A 17,680-nucleotide genomic window follows, 5' to 3' on the forward strand; every position below is an offset into this window, starting at 1 on the left:
GATGTTCAACTACCCTAAGTCTAATCCTCACTTTGCCAAGCCTTGTAGCCAAGTTTCAAAATGCAAGCTTATCATTTCACCGCTCAGCGTGTAATGCATGGCCACGTGGGGGTGTGTAAAGGTGGTTCTAACATTAATAAGTTCTCATCAAGAACAGTAGCAGGACGGCGAAGGTGCAACTACTAACACCAAAAAGGGGATTTTGGAAAGCAGAGAGGACCCAAGTTGATGAGCACTTGACACTAAACGACAGCTTAAGAGCGATCTACTATTCCCTTTTTTAATCTAAATTGAGGCTGCAAGTCAAAAGCACGAGTGGCTATAGATGAATCTCCAATACAATTATTAACCAAATTAGACATCCGTTTTCTTCGCGATGTGAATGCCGAGAAATAGGAGTCGCTGATTTTGATTTGCGTGGAAGACGATATCCTGATTAGACAAAAAATGGTGGAGAATATCATTATATGACCTAAAATATCAAGAATTTGTCTTCTTTTTTTGACAGATAAATTACACAATTAGTCCTCTTTATAATGCCACTAAACCCTAATCATGATATTTCTCCTTCTATAAGCGTACCAAAAAATAATAATAAGGTCAGAGTAAATGATCAACAATCTTTTTTTTATTTTTTTTTTGGGAAAAAAACTGAAAGCCACCCACATAACGGTCTCGTCTCAAGTTTATTAATAATTCTCATTTATAATGAAGGAATACCATGAAAATAAAAGAACACTTAGAACTTACATAATCACCAATAAAACATCTCATGCATCAAACCAAATAAAAGAAAAAAACAAACATATATCAATATGAAAAAAAAAAAAAAACTAACTAAGCATATCTCATATAAGTCGTACTCATCTTATAAAATCTATATAAACGTTCGATAACTCTAAGAAATTGACTATTATTTGTAAACAAATTATTCCTCCTCATAACACCTTATTGAACCAAAACATCTGCCACTTTATTCCATTTTCTATACAAATGATTTATAAAACAATCTACTCCCTCCATTAAATCAATAATTTGCTCTCAAAAATTTCACAAATACCACAAAGAGTATTTACTAGATCTTATCTAATTTATTATAATATTCAAATCACATTTAATGCCAATACTAGTACGACCCAATTATTTGTAAAATTTTATTCCTTCCATCACTGCTTTCAATTCAGTTTCATTATTAGAATAAGAACCAAAATATTTTGAAAAACTAAAAATAAAAGAACTTGTACAATTTCTAAGGATGCCACAACCACCCGTCGGCCCTGGATTCCCCAAGCTGCTCCCGTCCAAATTTAGTTTCAACTTTCTAATTTCCAATGACTCATTTGATTAACACACAACTCAATTTTGTAAATGAATTATTTTTGGGTCCTAAACAATATGGTGCAACTCTTTTTTTTGGATGATGTGGGAACTCCAACCATCGATGAACCTTTGGACACACCGGTGCGACACTAAATCCCTGTGAGCAGCTACCTTCCCCCCTAATACGCCGCCCAACTAAATCCGATTGCGGTCATGGTCTCCAGGCCCCAATTGGACATTCGGCAAATCTGAAACCCAAACCACACATTGTGTGTCTAATAAGGATCAAACACCCAATGCTCCTACTAGAGTGCCAGCGTCTTTCCATCGCGTCATGCCCGCGGGGGCAAAAAACAAATGGTGCAAAGAGACATTTAAACAAAGCAAAGATCCAACAAAAAAATAGTACTTCTGCCCCTGTTAGGCCCAAGAGAACAATCATTAAATAAAGTCACTGAAAGCTAAAAAACCATCTCATAAAATAGCTTAAACAGAGCTAAAACAATATCCACCCTAATTTGGGCTCAGTGTTATATTGTAATATTTTTTTTTTTAAGCCAAGCAAAGATCCAACCAAAAAAACAAAATAGTACTTCTGCCTCTACTAGGCCCAATAGAACAATCATTAAATAAAGCCACTAAAAGCTAAAAAACTATCTCATAAAATAGCTTAAACAGAGCTAAAAAAAATATCCACCCTCATTTGTGCACAGTATTATATTGTAATTTTTTAGGATTTGGATTTGGAAAAGTTTAAACATTATAACTTAGAATTTGAAGAGTAAAAATTCTCTTGTGAAGTTTCAAAAATCGCATTGACCTCCAATTGAGATTTTAAAATTTTTACAGATTTATCTTAAAATTTATCAAAAAATTAAAAAATACATACATTTGCTTATAATTAACAAAAGATAGTTTTTTTTTTTTTTTTTAAGATAAAGTGTCTAAAAATTCAAATGTTAGGAGAGACTTCTAAAAATTTTGAAACATGAATAGAAAAATATAAGATTTTTTAAAATTTCAAACAATTACTTATTTTTTTATCAAATCTCAATGAAGATTAATAACTTTTAAGTTTTAATTATTATTATTATGATTAGTATTATTTACAAAATGTTGAGTAGGATGAGAGACTCAGAGCATGGGAGTTGATTTCCAGCGGCTTTTAGACGCAAAGACTGTAACTAGGAGTCTGACCATTTTCAAAGCTGGACTACGAGGACTGGAGCAGGAGACATCGACGGCCAATTGAAATTGAAGCACCCCACCAACCCTCTCATCAATTAACTCACCTTCCACCAGGGCCGTTCAATAGATAACAATTAGTATGAGGAAGCTTACATCACTCCGTCTGTGGTGCTGTTGCCAACTGACTTGTCACTGTCACTATTTTATTGATGAACCAGTCTCAGCTCCAGAAGGGAAGGAAGAGGAAGGGTTTCTTTAACAAAAAAGACCCAGAACGTACCACTCACGCAAATGCAGACTCCGACCAATTTTTTGGATTTCCAAATGCAGACTCCCACCAATTTTTTGGATTTTCTCCTCCGGCCCTTCGAGAATGAAATCAACGCCAATTGTTTGTGTTTGTTTTGAATTTCCTTTCTTTTGAGAGGAAGACCATTAATCAAAAGGGCCTAATTCATAAATTAAGCGAACATGGTCCATAAATTTTAAAAGAGCAGATTATATCGAAAAAAATAAAATAAAATATCATGTTATAAAAGATGTAAAAAAAATAAATAGAGATGGGGCCAAAATTTTAGGCAGGAAGTAAATAACTTTTAATTTTTAGTTTTTATTATTACTTTTAGTATTATTTACAAAATGTTGAGTAGGATGAGAGACTCACAGCATGGAAGTGGATCTCCAGCGGCTTTAAGACGCATAGACTAACTTGGGAATCTGACCATTTTCCAAATTGGACTAGGAAGGACCGGAGGAGGTCGCATTGACGGCCAATTGAAATTGAAGCACCCCAGCACCCTCTCATTATCTCACCTCCCACCAGGGCCGTTTAATAGCCAATAATTAGTATGAGGAAGCTTACATCACACCGTCTGTGCCGGTCTTCTGCTGTTCCCCACTGACTAGTCACTAATCCTTTTTGTTGATGTTCATTTTGCACCGCTCACCGGTCCAGCACAACGCTCTGAGTTAATAGCCCATCGTGCGAGCCTCCCACTAGAGTCCGCTATGTCAAAAGCTAGAGAAACCCCATCCCTCTATTTCCTTTTTTCACGCATGCGGATTGGCCGTGCATATTATATTAAATGTAATAATTCCAAAAGAGAATTAAAAACATAATAAATTTAGAAGAAAAAAACAATTTTATTTCAGAATGTAGCAACGTGAATATTTATGCTATACAATGGGTAGCATTTATAGAGGATAAATGATACAATTGTGATATTTTGAATTTCAAAAATTCGGTTCATTGAGACTCCTTAAAGATTTGAATCAAATATTCAATAAGTGTGCCGCAACGGTTTGAATTCTTCTTTAATTGGTGAGAGATTTGCAGAAGTATCTTCATGGGTGCAATTGATTTCTTCATGTTTTGCTGAAGTGTTTTCATGAGTGAAATTGATGTATTCATGAATGAAATTGATTGAGGGGAGTGTGTTGCTAATATCCTCCTACAAACCTTGTTAGGTCTGAAGGCAAAGTTTGGTACGAAAATAATGAAGAGCTAACTTAGACATTTGCTTTGTAAAGAGATCGACGACCTGTTGAGTGGTTGAGACATGTTGAGTGGTTGAGACGTGTTAGTGATGAGCTATAACGACTTGCCTAATTTACCACATTATTAACCATATTAAACATCATTAACTTAAAACAAAATAAAGTCAACCTACACTCGTGGGTAATGGGGATACACTTGTCATACACAGCGGAAATTTAAGTAGCAGTAAACATAAATTTCAACCACTAAATCATATAACACAATATACCAGAGTACCTACATTTCACCATATATTGTTTAAATATACAATCCTCAAAATCACAAAAAAAAAAAAAAAAAAAAAAATGAAACTAGGATCTAATACCAAAAATCAGCTGATCCTAACTCAAAACTTACCCTCCAGCGGGGTAATAAAAATTGTCTCAACAAAGGGCTTGGTCTGCATGTCTTTCTAGGTTCCCTGAAATGGTTTAAACTGGGGTGATACACCTCTTAGTAAAGGAAATACTGAGCATGCTTAAAAATATTGAGCATATCATAACTGAATAATATACAATTTCATAGTTTACTAAATTATACTGTATTTCACTATTAATAAAATCATCTCATATAACTAGTAATTCTAAAATTTACTCAGGATGAATAGCTAACTGATGTCATGTATTACCCCCCATGACGGGTTATGCAGCCAAAAGGCGGGACCCGACAATGGCTGGCAGACCACTGCCGAATTAAAAATGCCTGTAAGTACGATGGGCCCGCCGCACCCTGGTCTGGACTGTCAGGTGGAAGTTTACAACTCTATACTGAAAGTTACATCGACTATACATCTCCCATCACCTCTATTAGTAGGGCAGTTAGCACAAGTCTGAACTGAACTGTATAGTTACGGTACCGTGCTCCTGAAACTGATCTGAACTATCATTCGAGTTCTGATAACATATAGTACATGATAATATATTGTTTAACGTAAATAGATTAATAGCACTTTTGAATTCTATAATAATATAAATAATTACGGACTTGTGCCGAATATATTCATAAATACGGCCTTACACCGAAAACATGCATAACTACGGCTTTGCGCCAAACATATTATACATACTGATCTGAATAAATGTATTGTTTATCATATATTCTGAAATCATAGTTTACTGCATTATCATGTTATTCCTGAAAATAACTAAAACATGTTTTTTCTGTAAAATTGACTTAACATAATACGATATGCGTAAAATAATATTCATGACACACAATACTGAATAAAATCATGAATTCTGTTCTGAAATCATATTTCCTAACATTTCATACTAAAAATACATATTCCTGTATAACAACAATATTTTCCCAAATATATATTTTCACAAATCTGCTTATATAATACATGCTTTTCTAAACATAAACCTGCTATTAAATAATAATAATTTTCATGGAAAATTACTGCACTGAAAAGACCCTATAGTGTCTAGTCATACACCTGCAGAGTTCCCCATTCAACACTCTAAAAATAACATTTTCCTGAACAAAACTTTAGTATTTCTTCGAGTACTACATTTTTTACAATTGTGGGAAAGCCACATACTAAATAAAAAACCTTACCCTGAATTTGGAATGGAGTTCACGTTAGCCCCACCAACGATTCACTTCAGTAGACTTGAAGAAAATTTTCCCAGGAGTGTCATGGCAGTCTCAGATCGTCGAATCGGCAACAATCCACCCAAAATCTTAGAGAGAAGGGGGAGGGGACGAAAAGAAGAGAGAGAGAGAGAGAGAGAGAGAGAGAGAGAGAGAGAGAGAGAGTGAGTGAGTGAGTGATTTTTCGTGAAATTTTATGCAGAAAAATCAAGTTTAAGCTATTTATACACTTGCACTCGTCGACGAGTCACGTCACTTCGTCGATGAGGCCATGAAGGAAGTTCGTCGACGAATGCTCATTCCTCATTGATGAAATTCATAGTTGAAAATAGTCTCTCAGTATCTTCTCGTCGACAAGACACGTGTCCTTGTCAACGATCCCAATAAGCCACTTCGTCAACGAACGCAACCCCCTTTACAATTTCCTTTTTCTCACTCTTTATTATTTAATCATTATAATTTCTTCGGGTCTCTACATTCTCCTCTCCTTATAAAATTTCATCCTCGAAATTTAATACCCTTATGATTCACCATCCTCTGAAAACAAACAATCTACTTATTTTATTACTTACCCTCACTTATGGCGGAGGAATACCGTGGTTACATCCAAAGTTTTGGGAGATTACATATGCAAAATAAATTCCCCCAAAACTAAAATATTACTTACTAACTAATCTAATACATACACTGACTAACCTACAAAAGAAACATTATATAATTACTTATACTTTACCTGATTACAACTGAATCCCATGGAACAATTGCGGGTATTTCTGTCTTATTTGTTTTTCGAGTTCCTAAGAAACTTCTTCTATTGCGTGATTTCTCCACAGGACTATTACTAGAGAAATCTTCTTATTACGTAAATCTTGCTCTTTCCCGTCCAGAATCTATATTGGTACCTCCTCATAAACTAGTGAATCACTGAACTCTAATTAATCATAACTAATTATGTGAGAAAGGTCGAGAACGCATTTCCTCAACATGGAGATATGGAATAAGTCATGTATCCTAGACAACACAGGTGGCAAAGCTAATCTATAGGCAACCGGCCCCACTTTCTCTAGAATTTCAAACGGGCCAATGAACCTAGGGCTAAGTTTACCTTTCCTTCCAAATCTCATAGCCCCTTTTAAAGAAGTTATTTTCAAAAACACATGATCACCAATATCAAATTTCAATTTTCTGTGGCGGTTATCGGCGTTACTCTTCTATCGGCTCTGAGCTGCGCTAATTCTATCTCTGATGAGCCGAACCTTATCATATGCTTGTTATACTAACTCTAGTCCCACAACTTGCCACTCACCCATCTCGTCCCAATATAAAGGAGAACGACATCTCCTACCATAAAATGCCTCAAATGGTGACATGTCAATGTTGGTCTAATAAATGTTATTGTACGCAAATTCCACTAACGACATGAACTGTGTCCAACTACCCCTAAAGTCCAGTACGTATGCTCAAAACATATCTTCTCATATCGGAATCGTTATCTCAGTCTACTCGTCTGACTAAGGATGGAATGTCACACTCAAAGATAATTAAGACCATAGAGCTTCCTATAAGCTTCTCCAAAATCGTGACGTGAAAGCGGTCCCGATCTGACATTATAGACACTGGCATCATGAGAACGGGCTATCTCCTGAATATAAATCTTTGCCAGTCTATTAAGAGAGTAGCTGATCTTGATAGGAAGAAAATGGGCGGTCTTAATCAAACGATCTACAATCACCCAAATTGCATTTTGGCCATGCAATGCGGACGACAGTCATGAAACAAAATCCATAGATATATGATTCCATTTCCATTATGGTATAAAAAGTGGCTGCAACTGACCTTCCAGCCTTTGGTGCTCAGCCTTTACATGCTGACACATCAAACACTATGCTACATATTTAGCAATCTTCTTCTTCATGTCACTCCACCAATAAGACTCTCGCAGATCCCTATACATTTTTGTACTGCCGGGATGAACTATGTATAAAGATCTGTAAATCTCCTTTAGGATGGTTTTCCTGATATCAACATCACAGAAACACATAATCTAAAACGGAACCACAAAGTTCTGTCATATGTAATACAAAACTCTTCTCCCTGACCACCTTGTACTTTGACCATCATCCCTACTAATTATGGATCCTCCTTCTGAGCAACTTTAATCCTCTCTTACAGAGTTGGCTGCACTACTAAACTGGCAATACATACCTAAGGATCACTCTTGACCAAATCTATGTTGACTCTCTCCAAATCCATCATGATCGGATACTGAATCTTCATGACTGCTAGTGCTGGTCCCACAGACTTCCTACTTAATGCATCAGCTACCACGTTTGCTTTCCCTGGGTGGTAAATGATAGTACAATCAAAGGCTTTAATAAGTTCCAACCACTTTCTTTGCCTCATATTCAGTTCCTTTTGAGTGAAAACGTACTTTAAACTCTTATGATCGGAGAAAATTTCGCATCGCTCGCCATACAAGTAATGCTTCCAAATCTTCAATGCATGTACTACTACAGCCAATTCAAGATCATGGGTAGGGTAGTTCTTTTCATACTCTTTCAACTACCTGGAAGCATACGCTACCACCCTACCATGCTGCATCAATACACAACCTAATCCCTTCAAGGATACATCACTATAGATAACATAACCCTCAACCCCTGACGGGATGATGAACACTGGTGTTGTGACAAGCCTTTGTTTCAATTCCTAAAAACTTTACTCATAGTTGTCATCCCATTCAAACTTGATGTTTTTTTTAGTCAGTCGTGTTAGAAACCCTGATAATGCTAAGAATCCTTCAACAAAATAACAGTAATAACCAGTCAGCCTTAAGAAACTCCTGATCTCCTGAACTTTCCTCGGTTTAACCCAATTCACTACTGTGTCAATTTTACTAAGATCCATAGAAATTTCATCCCTTGAGATGATGTGCCCCAAAAATATAACCTTCTCGAGTCAGAATTCACATTTACTGAACTTGGCATACAACTTCTTTTCCCTGAGCGTCTGTAAGACCTACCTTAAATGCGTCTCATGCTTCTCATAACTCCCCAAATAGACCAATACAACATCAATAAAAACAACAACAAACTGATCTAAATATTGGTGGAAAATTCTATTCATCAAATCCATGAATATTGTAGGAACATTCGTTAGACCAAAAGGCATAACAAGAAACTCGTAATGCCCATACCTGGTCCGAAAAATCGTTTTCAATACGTCTTCTGCCCTTACCTTTACTTGATGATAGCTTGATCTAAGGTCAATGAAATTAGGAATAGCTTCCCAAGAGGGGGGGTGAATTGGATTCTAAAAATTTCTTTTGATTCCTTTTAAAATACCTTAAACTTTTTTTATTTCTTTTAACCAATTCTTGACTTGTTTTTTTAATTCCTTAATCAATCAATAACTTAATTCTTTTATCCAACCAATTAAACACAATCTTCAAACCAAACAATTAATTTATTTGTCAAGTACAAGTTAAACAACAAACAATCAAACCAAGATATAAAGTATTTAGCACTTTAGTAATATAAGATCTTGAGATAGTTTGTTTGTTTATATAAGCCCTGTGATTATGAATTATAATTTATGCTTACTGAAGTAAAGCCCTGTATAAATAAATCCAATCACTCTTTCCAAATATTTAGAATTCAAATAAACTCTTGGTAAATTTATCTTTGGGGTATTAACCAAGTAATGTACTCCCGTATGGATTCTGCAAGATATGGTGTAACCAACGTACTCCCTTTTAGTTTTCGCAACCCAAATCAAAATTGGAGTTTAAGTTTACTTGATTTCCAAATATGTGTAGTATGTATAATTTAGATATTTAAATCATCCACGCAGTTGTATATGAACTGAAAATAAAGAATAGGGAAAAAGAGAGTGAGACGGAGATTTTTATGAGGTTCGGCTTATACCCAGCCTACGTCCTCGCCTTTGGCAAACCACCAAAGGATTCACTAAACTTGTTCCGTTGACAGGTGGAACAAAACCGATTACAACATTCCTTGGTTAAGGCTAGAGCCTGCCTTCCCCAAATGATATTCCCTCGTTTGGTCACTCCTTACATAGGCTAGAGTCCGCCTCTCTAAGTAATATCCCCTTGCTTAGCCAACAATCCAAACACCTTGGAACATCAATGAACTACAAGAAACACAAGATAAAATCGGCGTACAAGTATACTCTCTCAAAAGAGCAAGTTAGTACAATTTCAGCACTATATACTTCAATGTAAAATATCAATAGGAAATAGAATGAAGTTCAAGTGTAGAATTCACCAATATCCTTCTTAGAAGAGGATTAGCAGTATGAATTCAAAGGAAGAAGGATCAGCACTTCAGAGTTCTCAGCAAAAGAATTTTTCAATGAGTGAGCAAGAGAACTTAGAAAGAACAAGAGTACTTTCAGCTTCTCAAAACAGATTTTTCAATTCTTTTTTTTTTTTGATTTACAAAACCATGTATTTATAGGCTTTCAAACTTATAAAAGTTTCCTTAAAAAGTTTCCCTATTTATTATAATATTTAAGGTTCAAACGGCCATAATTTAAAACATTAGAATTTTAAAAATTTGCCCATTGAACAGTTTTTAAATGTCTGACAACAGTGACCTTGTTTCAGTGTTTTGGCCATAACTTTTTCTGTGTAACTCCAAATTAGGTGTTCTTGGTGTCAAAAGAAAGCTAAGAGAAAATCTTACAACTTCCATGTTTACCACTCTTTAAAATAATGAGGCTTTGATAGAGAAAAATTCACCTCAATGCAGCTGTATAAAAACTGACAGCATTTGGGAAAAACTCTTTTCGGTGCTCTTTATTCCAAAAATGATTCTAACCTTTTTAAAATAATTTTTGACCTTATAAAAATATTTTTCAGGTATTTTAAAAAGTATCTAGGTCTAAGAAATTAACCTAAGAGTTTCAAAATATTTTAAACGATATTTTAAACATTAAAACACTTACATGAGACTTCTAAAATATTAACATTCTAAGTTCTTGAGTCTTCATGCTTTGTCCTTGGATTGAATCCATCTTTTCTTCAAGCTTTCATATTCTTTGAACTTTCTTACTTTGCATTTCTTTGACTCTTTTGAATTTAATATGCCTTAACTTTCAACAACTCATTCATGTCCTCATATTCTTCAATAAGTAATTCATGCTTTGGCTCATTTAAGTTTCATTTGATCCTTGTGAGCACTTTGACCTTGCTTCCATCATATTTGATCCTTGTGGGCACTTTGACCTTACTTTCACATATACGAACCCTAAAGTATCATTACTCATACAAATACATTAAATTTCACTTGTTTGTTAGCATCAAAACAAGATAACAAGATTTTAAACCTTGTAAGGCCAACAATCTCCCCATTTTTTATGATGACAAACAAGGAGCAAAAATTTGAGTAAGCCTTAAAAAAGACTCCCCCTTTCAATAAGTTTCATCTTAATAAAATCAATATTAGTTTCATCAATCATGCTCATCACTTTCTTTTGGTTTTACAAGCTTTTTCAATCAATATTAAATACTTAAATACTTCTTTTGAATAAATACAATGTTCATGCTCAATTTTTGCTTAACAACTTCTCCCCCTTTTGACATCAATCAAAAAGAAACGAAAAAGTTTAAATTCAAATACAAATCATTTTAAGCATATCAATAACCATGTATTCCAAACATATGTACATACTCAAGATATTGTTTTTTCAATATAGCATGGGTAGTGTGTAGCTCACAACATTTATTCAAGATACCAGCTGATATTAATTTGATGGTTTTTATGATACCAATTTAAAATTTAAAATTTAATTCATGATATCGATTGATTAATGATTCATGACACTCCCCCTGAATTCAATACATTCAATTTTGTTATTAATTTTGCTTTTATCATCCCATGTAAAATACTGAATCATATCATGTATCAAATATCAATATCATGCTAAGATCATCAATGTCACATCATGCTCATAGACATAATCATGCTCATAAATAATTTGACTTTGTGATACCAAGTGAGCTTTTTGATTTGATATCTATTGAAATTTTTAACATGTGAAACCAAAAATACTTTATAGATACCAAAGCTTAATATCACATAATGTATAGTTCATAAATACCAATATAACTACTATATCTTTCATAACTCATAGATAAAGAGCAGTATGATTATCCATGTGATTCATTTAAAATCATGCATGTTCAAGAATTATCCTTATATAAAAAATTTATGCTTAAGCTCAATAATCTCATTTTCAATTTTCAACATAGTGAACCATACTTTTGAATATAAATCAAGTCAAGTTAGTTATTACACATGTAGTATATAGCATATCAACACATCACATGTAGGCAAGCAAGCATGTAGCATGTAACAGCGAGGCGCTTATATAATAAGCTCAGATTTGATATTTTCTCTATATTTTCTTAAGTTAAGCCTTGTAAAAAGTCATCCTATGATTTTGGCCAACAATGCCATTTTCTAATTTATATATGTGTGAAGTCATTATTTCATTTTTGGTACCCATATTTTCTTGGGTCCGGAGGATTTTTCAAGGAAGGTTTCTTTTATTTTCCATACTTGTTTGGTTTTAACACTTTTCCTCTTAAAAAGACATTCAAACTTTATATGCCCCTTTTTCTTGCATTGATAGCATATGATGTTTGTGTAAGCATTAGAAGCAAGGAGGCCATGCGTTGAAACTAAAAAGAAGTCATAAGGCTGGGAAGCAAGGTGCTCGTAGGGATTTAAGGCAGCAGCAGCAACAGCAGCTTTAGCTTTATGGGACAATAGTGTGTGTAGGAAAAGAAAGAAAAAGAGGGGGAAAAGAATAGGGTTTTGAGAAGCATGCCGTAAGGGTTCAAAAGGAGAGAAAGACCAAGGAGGACCAAGTGTGTTTGGCTGGGGACAAGAGGAAGAACACAGCAGCTAAAGCTACTGTGCGCAGGGCTATGTATTCAGCCATCTTTCACTCTCTCATTCTCTCACACTCTCTCCCATCTCTCTCTCTCTCTCTCCCCTCCCTTTGTTTATTTATTTTTACTTCATTGTTATGTCAACATCTTGTTTGAGTTTATTTTTATTTAAGCCATTGTTGAGTTTAGTTTATTTTGATTAAGCTATTGTTGGAATTAATTTTTTTTTTTAAAGTTATTAGTGTGTTGAGTTTATTTTATTATTGAAGGAGTCTTATTAGACTCTCTCTCTCTCTCTCTCTCTCTCTCTCTCTCTCTCTCTCTCTCTCTCTCTTATTTGTTTCTTCATTTCAAAGTTAATTTTAATACATTATTTTGAATATTTTATTGTTGGATTAAGTTGTATTTTATTTTATTAGTTGAATAGTTTATTATTAGCTTAATTAGTTTCTTGTCTTGTAGTTTAATGTTTAGAATGATTCAAGGCTGGGTTAATTAGTTCTTTTAGTTTTAGCATACGTTTAGTTATTGTTTTGAATAGTTTATTATGGATTTAATTAGTGTCATTGTCTTTTATTTTATTTTCTTATCATTAGATTAGTGATGGGGATCAACGTGCCTTACCTATGTCATTTTTAGAAATTGTGACACGATGACGACCTTCAGATGTCCACATATCCTTTAATGATATGCTGACACATGGACGACCCCCATATGTCCACATCAGCTTATAATTATTTTGTAGATACTTGAAGACTTTTTAGTGTGAGAAAATCCTGAGTAGAGATTGTAACGACCTGCTATTTAAATGGATTTTTTTTATATACTATGACATTTAACATGCTCTGATACCATACTGGATCAAACTCAATCATCAACCTAAGCAGCGAGAAGTAGAAATCAAATAAACATAACCATATGTAATTATATACAATATCAGAGTGCTAAATTGTTTCCCAAAATACACATATATAATTGTTCCCCATAAACATCCTCAATTAGATAGGGCTATACAAAAATACTCACTCTAATATCAAGGCAATACTGAAACCCCTTTATCTACAAGCTTGATTTGCTCGCCTACCTAGATCACTTGGGGTGAGCCAACGCTCAGTAAAGCGAAATATACCATTGCTAGTGTATGGCAAATGAGTTCTAATACTATGAAAATTTGTTTCTATATAATCATGTATAACAGGATCTGTAAATACAGTACAATAGAAACTACTATCATTTCCATGTTGCTTAACATATCTGTATTTTAGGTTTTTATTCAAAATACTTCTACATAAATAAGTATACTTTCTGTCTCTGCAAATCTATATATACGTAATAGTAACTGAAATTTCCCTGTGGATAACTGTGTGTCATAATTTAACCCTTCATGACAGGATTGTGCGGCCCGTAGGCGGGATCTACCCTGGCTGGCCGACCAGGGTAAGCTACTATACTCCCTCAGTCAGATCAGCCACTCCTCAACCCATATCTGATGGGGAGCATGTCCATGTCTGAGCACGATCGACCTACTACCACGTATTATCTAAATAGGTGGTTGCACTCTGAACTGAAATATTTATAACTATGGTATCATGATCTGCTGTATAGTCCAACAGGGTCTGATACTATATAATATATTTTTATATACAACTGTTTTATCATGATTTTGTAATGATTGTATTAACCATGACATTGTAATAAACTGTAACTGTATCATCTTTATTTCTAAACTGAACTGTAATTTGTAAGCCATGGTACTGAAAACTGCATAATCATGGTATTTTGTAATTACTATAAAACATAACCATTAGCTGTATATTCAGTAAATCATATCTTGAAAATACTGTAAAACATGTTTCTTTACTATACCCATATTCTCAAGCCACACAGTAATTTTAAACATATTATATATAAATAATAAACTGCATAAATTTTTATTGTGAATAATCATCTAATATAAACGTATAGTTTATACTGAAACATAATAAAATTGTCTAACATAGCATATTTCCCTTACCTGTTTCCTGCTAAAAATCTCCCTACTGAGATGAGTCCTACACACACAGGGTTCTCCACTCAACACCCTGAAAACAACATTTGTCAAAACGGAATATCAATATTTCTTTACCTACATCATTTCCTACAACTGTCAGAAGGTCAAAAAATGACTAAAAGACCTTACCCTGAATTTGTGATAAATTCCAACTTTATTCCATTGATGATCCACTCCGATAGAATTAGAGAGAACTCCACCAAGAGCGTCGTGGTGGCCTCAGATCGTCGATCCGGCGACTGACAGGGTCGAAATCGAAGAGAGAAGAAGGAGAGGCCACAGGAGAGAGAGAGAGAGAGAGAGAGAGAGAGAGAGAGAAGTGAGCGGCACTGAAATTTTGCGTAAAACTGAGTTTAAGCACTATTTATACTACAGGATTCGTCGAAGAGCTACGTCACCTCGTCGACGAGTCCTTCAATAATTTCGTCGACGAACTTCCTCCTTCATCAACAAATTTTAGTCTGTCCCAAAAACCCCTCTCGGTATCTTCTCGTCGACGAAACCCCTATGTTCGTCGACGAGGCCTGGGGAAATTTCTTGGAATTATCACTTCGCGTTCGTCGACGAAGTCGGCTGCCTCCTTTTGTTACTGATTTCATTTCCCTCTCTCTTTACCATTATTTTTTTTGGATTGTTACATTCTCCCCCCCCCCCCTTTATAAAATTTTGTCCTCGAAATTTACTATCTGTATCTTTATCTATACACTCCATCATCCAGTAAAGGAAAAGAGTCTACTTATTTTATTATCTACCCTCACTTATGGTAGAGGAATACCGTGGTTACATAGGTAGTTCTGAGAGATTACAAGTATAAAAAAAAATTCCCTCAAAAACAAAATACTACATATCCTATACACTACATTGCAATCCCACTATGCTAAACAAAATAAAATTACTATTACTTTAATTATACATCACTGTTATAACCCATTAAACAAGAGGAGGTATTTCTGTCTAATCTCGCTTTCAAGCTCCCACGAAGCTTCTTCTATTGTGTGATTCCTCCATAGGACTTTTACCAACTGTATCTTTTTATTACGCAATTCCTGTTCTTTTCTATCTAGAATTTGTACTGGAGCTTCCTCCTATACTAGATCACCACTGAGTTCCAATTTCGCATAGTTGATGATATAAGAAGGATCTGAGACGTATTTCCTTAACATAAAAATATGAAACACGTCATGAATCTTGGATAGAGATGGTGGTAAAGCCAGCCGATAGGCAACTGACCCAATATTCTCGAGTATTACAAATGGGCCAATGAACCTAGGACTCAACTTACTCTTTTTCCCAAACCTCATGATTCCCTTCAACGGTGCTATTTTCAGAAATACATGATCACCTACTCCAAATTCCAGTTCCCGGCGGCGAGTATCTGCGTAACTTTTCTGCTGATTCTGTGCTGCATTGATTCGATCTCAAATGAGTCGAACTTTACCGTATGCCTGCTGAACTATCTCTGGTCCCAAAACTCACCTTTCACCCAACTCACTCCAGTATAAAGGGGAACGACACTTCCTACCGTAAAATGCCTCATAAGGAGTCATACCTATGCTAGCCTGATAGCTATTATTGTGAGCAAATTTCACCAATGACATATACTGAGTCCAGCTACCCCCAAAATCCAAAACACACCCTCGCAACATATCCTCGAGTACCTGAACGGTCCTCTCTATCTAACCATCAGTTTGAAGATGGAAAGCAGTGTTGAATGCTAGTTAAATCCCTAGTGCCTCCTATAAACTCTTCCAAAACTATGATATAAAATGAGGATCACGGTCTGAGACTATAGATACCAGCACTCTATGGGGTCGAACAATCTCCTATATATAAATTTCTGCTAACTTGTTCATGGGGTAGCTGATTTTAATGGGCAGAAAGTATGTTGTCTTAGTCAACCTATCAATCACTACCCAAATGGCATTTTGACCATGCGGCGCTGGTGGTAGCCCAATAACAAAATCCATGGATATGTGGTCCCACTTCCACTCAGGAATGAAAAGTTGCTGCAATTGACTAGCCGGTCTCTGGTGCTCAGTCTTAACCTGCTGGCACGTCAAAAACTGTTGCACGAACTCTGCTATTTCCCTCTTCATGCCACTCCACCAGAAATACTCTTGTAGATCCCTATACATTTTTGTACTTCCAGGATGAACAGTGTATAGAGATCTATGTGCCTCATTTAGATTTGTTCTCCTGATGCTGTCATCTGCAGACACACACAATCTGGTGCGAAATCTCAAAGCCCCATTGTCAGAAATGCTGAATTCTTCCCCCTAACCATCTTGTATTCTAGTTATCATTTCTACCAATTCTGGATCATCCCTCTGAGCAGCTTTAATCTTTTCATATAATGTGGGTTGTACAACCATACTGACAATAAGCGCTTGAGGATCATCCTCCACTAATTCTACACCGAGTCTTTCTAAGTCTATTTGAATCGGGTGCTGAATAACTACGGCTAGTTATGCTATATTTTCTGATTTACGACTCAATGCATCAGTTACCACATTTGCTTTACCTATGTGGTAACTGATGGTGCAGTCATAATACTTAATGAATTCTAACCATCCCCTCTGGCACATATTCAACTCTTTCTATGTAAAGAAGTATTTGACTCTTGTAATCCGAAAATATTTCACATTTCTCACCATATAAATAATGTCTTTAGATATTTAGTGCGTGTACAACCACAGTCAATTCCAAATTGTGAGTATGATAGTTCTTTTCATATTCTTTCAACTGTCTAGATGCATATGCTACCACCCCACCGTGTTACATCAGTACACAACCAAACCCTTTCAAAGACGCGTCACTGTAGATAACATAACCATCACCTCCCAATGGAATTGTCAAAACTGGAGCAATGACGAGCTGCTGCTTTAATTCCTGGAAGCTTTGTCCACACTCTTTATCCCACACAAATCTGGCATTTTTCCTAGTCAAATGCGTGAGAAGTCCTGATAAAGTTGAAAACCCCTCAACGAATCGTCGGTAATAACTTGTCAGTCCCAAGAAACTTCTGACTTCCTGTACGTTCTTCGGCCTGGCCTAATTCACCACCATGTCA

Source organism: Malania oleifera, chromosome 4 (assembly GCF_029873635.1).
Source record: "Malania oleifera isolate guangnan ecotype guangnan chromosome 4, ASM2987363v1, whole genome shotgun sequence".
In the NCBI taxonomy this organism is placed as follows: Eukaryota; Viridiplantae; Streptophyta; class Magnoliopsida; order Santalales; family Ximeniaceae; genus Malania; species Malania oleifera.